This window comes from Triticum dicoccoides, chromosome 6A (assembly GCF_002162155.2).
Source record: "Triticum dicoccoides isolate Atlit2015 ecotype Zavitan chromosome 6A, WEW_v2.0, whole genome shotgun sequence".
In the NCBI taxonomy this organism is placed as follows: domain Eukaryota; kingdom Viridiplantae; phylum Streptophyta; class Magnoliopsida; order Poales; family Poaceae; genus Triticum; species Triticum dicoccoides.
The window spans coordinates 137,669,672-137,676,316 of NC_041390.1; positions in this window are offsets into that span (position 1 = coordinate 137,669,672).

Sequence of the window (6,645 nt, forward strand, 5' to 3'; positions counted from 1 at the left end):
TCCAACACCCTGTGCTTGCCAACGGATAAAATGAAAAAAGGAAAGGTGAAGATCATCATGACTCTTGCATAAGGTAGAAGATAATAATAAAAGATAGGCCCTTCGCAGAGGGAAGCAGAGGTTGCCATGCGCTTTCAGGGTTGGATGCACAAAATCTTAATGCGAAAGAATGTCACTTTATATTGCCCCTTGTGATATGAACCTTTATTATGCAGTCCGTCGCTTTTATTTCTTCCAGATCACAAGATCGTATAAAGCTTATTTCCTCCACACCAATCAATCATACATATTTAGAGAGCAATTTTTATTGCTTGCACCGATGACAACTTACTTGAAGGATCTTACTCAATCCATAGGTCGATATGGTGGACTCTCATGGAAAAAATGGTTTAAGGGTTTTGGGAAGCACAAGTGGTATCTCTACTTGGTGCAAAGAATTTGGCTAGCATGAGGGGGAAAGGCAAGCTCAACATGTTGGATGATCCATGACAATATACTTTATTTCAGATATAAGAAAACATAACCCATTACGTTGTCTTCCTTGTCCAACATCAACTCTTTAGCATGTCATATTTTAATGAGTGCTCCCAATCAAAAAAGATGTCCAAGATAGTATATTTATATGTGAAACCTCACTTCCTTCAATATTATTTCATGAATTGTTCAAGTGACCAATTCTACGTTTGCTAACTTTCAATAAGTTTACTACCTATACTTATTATGTGTGAAGTCATTACTCCCCATGTTATAAGTATATGAAACATATATAAATTCATATTTATGACATTCGATTCCTTTAACCATTTACTCATAGGATATACATGAAGCATGTGAGCAAATGACAAACTACTCCAAAAAGATACGAGTGAAGAACACTGAGTAGTCAAATAATTAACTAACCATGGGAGGATTATGTGTCATTCAATATTTCAGATCCAATGATTTTATTCAAACAGCAAGTAAAATTGAAAATACGCTCCAAGCAAAACAGATATCATGTGACGAATAAAAATATAGCTCCGAGTAAGGTATACCGATAGTTTTGAAGACGAAAGAGGGGGTGCCTTCCGGGGCATCCCCAAGCTTAGGCGCTTGAGTCTTCCTTGAATATTACCTTGGGGTGCCTTGGGCATCCCCAAGCTTAGGGTCTTTCCACTCCTTATTCTGCTCATATCGATATCTCACCCAAAACTTGAAAACTTCAACCACACAAAACTTAACCAAACTTCATGACATAGGTTAGTATGATAAAGAGTAAACCATTCACTTTGGTACTGTTAAATACAAGGTTCATAATTGTTCTCACACAATGCCTACTGTACCATATCATTTCTACAATTTATATTGAGAAATATAAGTCATGAAACTAGAAAACAAGCAAACTATGCAATGAGCACAGAATCTATCAGAAACAAAACAGTCTGTAATGATCTGAACAATAACCATACTTCTGCTACTCCAAAAATTATGGAATAAATTGGTGGACGTGAGGAATTTGTCTATTAATCTTTTGCAAAAAGAATCAACTCAAGATCACTCTTCTGTAAAAAAAGGACATCTATTCTCGTGAGCGCAAAGTTTCTGTTTTTTTCAACAAGATCACATTAACTTTCACCCAAGTCTTCCCAAAGGTCTTACTTGGCACTTTATTGAAACAAAAGCTATAAAACATGATTACTACAGTAGCTTAATCATGTAAACACACAAAAACAGTAAGGGTAAATATTGGGTTGTCTCCCAACAAGCGCTTTTATTTAATGCCTTTTAGCTAGGCATGATGATTTCAATGATGCTCACATAAAAGATAGGAATTGAAGCACAAAGAGAGCATCTTGAATAATATGACTAGCACATTTAAATATAACTTACTTCCTATGCATAGGGATTTTGTGAGCACACAATTTATAAGAACAACAATCAACTAGCATAGGAAGGCAAAACAAGTATAACTTCAAAACTTTAAGCACATAGAGAGGAAACTTGATATTATTGCAACTCCTACAAGCATATATTCCTCCCTCATAATAATTTTCAGTAGCATCATGGATAGCAACTTTGTTCTCATACTCAATTGGAACCTCTTCCGAAATAGTGGAGTCATCACTAGCTAAAGTTGACACTATTCCAAATCCACTTTCATAAATATCACATTAATATTCAACACCCTCCAAAATAGTGGGATCACTAATTCCTAAAGTTGACACTCTTCCAAATCCACTTTAAATGATAGTATTATTCATAATCCAAAAGATATAAGTGAAGTTCATGGAGCATTCTACAACTAACCAATATCCAAGCTCAAAATGTATAAGTGAAGCACATGAAGCATTCTATAAAACCATACTCAAAAAGATTTAAGTGAAGCACAAAGAGCAATTCTATAAGATCATACTTAAAAGATTTAAGTGAAGCACATGAAGTATTCTATAAATTAATGAAGGGCTATCTCATGCTAGCATGGTTCTTAAAGGAAAAACAAAAACACAAAGGACACAAATCATGTGAACAAAACAAAAACCAAGGTATACCGATAATTGTTGAAGAAGAAAGATGGGATGCCAACCGGGGCATCCCCAAGCTTAGATGCTTCAGTATCCTTTGAAATATTTACTTGGGGTGCCTTGGGCATCCCCAAGCTTGAACTCTTGCCTCTCTTTATTCTTCTCATATTGATAGCTCCTCGACCATCGGACACTTCATCCACACAAAACTTTAACAAAAACTTGTGAGATCCGTTAGTGTAATAAAGCAAATCACTACCTTTAGGTACTGTAATGAACTCATTCTTTATTTATATTGGTGTTAAAGCTACTGTATTCCAAGTTCTCTATGGTTCATACCCTCCGATACTAGCCATAGATTCATCGAAATAGGCAAACAACACACGCAAAACAGAATCTGTTAAAAACAGAACAGTCTGTAGTAATCTGGAAGTTTGGCAAACTTATGTAACTCCTAAAATTATGAAATAAATTTCAAAATTTGAAAAATTTGTACAGAAGTAATGTGCAAAAGGTTTCGGACCCATTTGACTTTCCAGTAAAAATTGTAAATTCACGCACTACAGCCAAAGTTTCTGTTTTTGTTCTGCACATAGTAAACAAGCAATCTAATCATCCTAAAACCAAAGCTTGGCACATTATTTTTATAATACAAAGGATATATACAAGGGGATAATTATTTACAGAGAAAATTCCATGAAAAATTCTACATTGTTTCCGTGAGCATGAACACAAGTGCTCAAGGTCGACCCTCACTTCTTCAATGCATAACTTTCCAATCGCTTCTCTTTTTGAAAAACTTTTTAGGCATGAAAGGCAAGTAATTTTTTTTTGTATTTTCATTTTTATTTTATTTTTTGTATGGTTCACCCACAACTAAACAGAAACAAAAAGGAAAAAAACAAAATCTACTTAGTGAAGAAAGCAAACAAGCACACACGAGAATATCAACCCCACGCTATTGCTCCCCAGCAACGGCGCCAGAAAAGAGCTTGATAATCCCCAAGTGCAGGGAATCATCATAGAAATTTCCAAAGGTGGAAGTGATAAGTATGGAGTGTCGAACCCACAAGGAGCTAAAGGTAAGATCAATATTCTCTCAAGCCCTATCTGCCACTAATACGACTCTACGTGCACCGAACGTTTGCTTCCAACTAGAAACAAGAAATAAAACTATGTTGTGGGTATCAAGAGGATAACTTTGTATGATATCGGAGAGATAAAGTATAAAAGTAGGTGTTGTTATCATAAAGTTAGAATATATTACTAAATAATATAAATAGTGAGTGTGGAACAATGATGGATCGGTGTGCGGAATTGTCCTAGGCAATTGTTAACAAGACCGGTAATCACCATTGCAGTTTCATATGAGGGAGAGGCATAAGCTAACATACTTTCTCTACTTGGATCATATGCACTTATGATTGGACCTCTAGCAAGCATCCGCAAATACTGAAGATCATTAAGGTAAAACCCAACCATAGCATTAAAGCATCAAGTCCTCTTTATTCCCATACGCAACAATCCCTCTTACTCGGGTTTGTGTTTCAGTCACTCACCAACCCACTATAAGAAAATCATGAACGTATTGCAACACCCTACAGCGGGAATCCCTCATGCTTGCGCGACACGGAGGGCACCATAGGACAGCACCAAAGTAAAACATACAACTCATACCAATCTAGATCATTAATCAACCCAAAGACAAAAGATATCTACTCAAAACATCATAGGATGGCAACACATCATTGGATCATAATATGTGGCATAAAGCACCATGTTCAAGTAGGGACTACAGCGGGGTGCAGGAGAGTGGACCGCGTAAAATAGATGAGGATGGTGATGATGATGGTGATGTTGATGAAGACGATCACCGCGGCGATGATTCCCCTCCCGATGGCACTCCGGTGCCACCAAGAAAGAGGAGGAGAGGTTCTCCCCCTTGTGCTTCCTCCTCCATGGCCTCCACCTTCTGGTCCTTGGCCTTCATGGTGATGCTGGCCCCTCCAGGATACTCCTCCATGGCCACCAGTGATGATGGCCCCCTCCGGCAGGGTGCCGGAGAGGGCCTAGATTGACTTCTCGTGGCTACAGAGGCTTGCGGCGGCGGAACTTCTGATCTAGGTTTCTTTCTGGAAGTTTGGGTATATATAGAAGAGTTTTGCGTTTATTTCACGTTAGGGGGGTCTCCGGGCTGTCCATGAGGTAGGGGCGCGCCCTAGGGGGGTGGGTGCGCCCCCCACCCTCGTGTGCTGCCTTGGGCTCTTCTGGCCTGCTTCTGGTACTCCGTGGGCTTCTTCTGGTCCAAAAAATGATCTCCGTCAAGTGGCACGTCAATTGGACTCTGTTTAGTTTTCCTTTTCTGTGATACTCTAAAACAAGAAGAAAACAGAAACTGGCACTAGGCTCTAGGTTAATAGGTTAGTCCCAAAAATCATATAAAATATCATATAAATGCATATAAAACATCCTAGAAGGATAGTATAATAGCATGAATACTTCATAAATTATAGATACATTGGAGACATATCACGGATTCATCAATATGCCAGATGTAACTCCAGCTTGGGCGGGGAGTGGAATGAATCCTCTCGCGGCTGTGTGAATAAGCCTGCTACTGAGTCAAAGCTGTCTGAAGGAGCTCTCTAGCCCGTCGTGTCTCAACCGCTACTGGGGACTCGCCTTCGATCGGGAGAGCCGCCAATCGTGAAGCGGCGGCGACTATGTTATCCAACGGGTTAGAGTAATGACCCGGAGGCATTGAGACGTGCTGTGATAGGACATTGTTCTAACGAGGTGGATCCATCGGGCGCGGCTGAACCGGCGCCCCCGTTTCGGGTGCCTCCACCCGGTTTACCACTGGCTGGTTACTGGTTCCTGCTCCTGGTGTGTTAAAGAGATTCCTTGCCTCATAAACCGGAGGCAGGTGAGATCGGTACCTTCTCCTCATGACATCATTTGACGCACTCTGATCCAACATAAGTCGGTAAGCATGTGCATCCAACTCGGCCCGCTCTACAGCCATCCTGGTGTCCTCAGCTGCCAAGTATGCCTTGGCCTGAGCTATCTGATCCTTCACTTTCGCAACTTCCATGTTATGCTCATCCTGATTCGTTGGGTTAACTTCTGCCGCTAGTAGCATTGCCAAAGCATCAAATAAGTCAGACAAAACCTGAGCCGGCGGTCGTGCAGGGCCTCCTGCCCCGGCTGCTGTCGCCACTGCTGACCCGAAGATCAACACTGCTGCAGTCGAAGAGTGTTGCGCAGGATGTGTACCGGCCATGAAGATCGCAACCCGGCTCGGCGGATCGAAGGGGTCTGGAATACTGTCGCCATCGGAACAGCCCCCAAACCGACCATCTTGCATTTGGTACAATGACTCGGTGTCTCTGGTAGATGACTCATCATCAGAGTAAACGACGGTTTCACCACCAGATGCCGATCTATCCTCAGATTCCGCTTCGTGGATAACTCCCACGAAGGCACGCTTCATGGCAGGCTGAACTCGGGCGGGTCTCGCATGCTGAGCCGTTTCGACGATGTCGGTGCAGATGTCCGGCTCAGGGCCCGGTTCGCCGATCTTGCCAATGAAGACGTGAATGCTGCCGAAGGGGACCCGGTACCCATACTCAATTGAGCCGGCATCGGTGCCCCAACCTGCGTCGTCGATGTAGAGCTTGCCGCGACGACTCTTGGTCATCCAGCCCACAGCGTATCCCTTGAGCCCTTCGAAGCTGCCCTATAAGAACTCGAAACCATCATGCGATAGCCCCATAGTGGGCGCCAACTGTCGTGGTTTTGTCACGGCAGATGTCCTAGTGTGAGGACTTAGTCGTGGAGCCATCGCGACAGGTTAGCTTAAAGGGGTTAAAGCGGGACAAAGGACGCAAGGAGTTTATACTGGTTCGGCCCCTTGCAGTGAAGGTAAAGGCCTAATCCAGATGATGTGGAATTCTAGGGTTTCGATGACCGAGGAGCGAAACCGCCGCCGGGTCATCCCTTTATATACACAGGTTGACGCCCGGCGGTTCACAGAATCCCGGCCGGCTCATCAACGTGTTCGGCTCGGTTTCTACCCTTTCTTATCTTAGAACACAAGTCAACTACCATATGGTGGTTTACATCTATGGGCCCTAATCCGCCT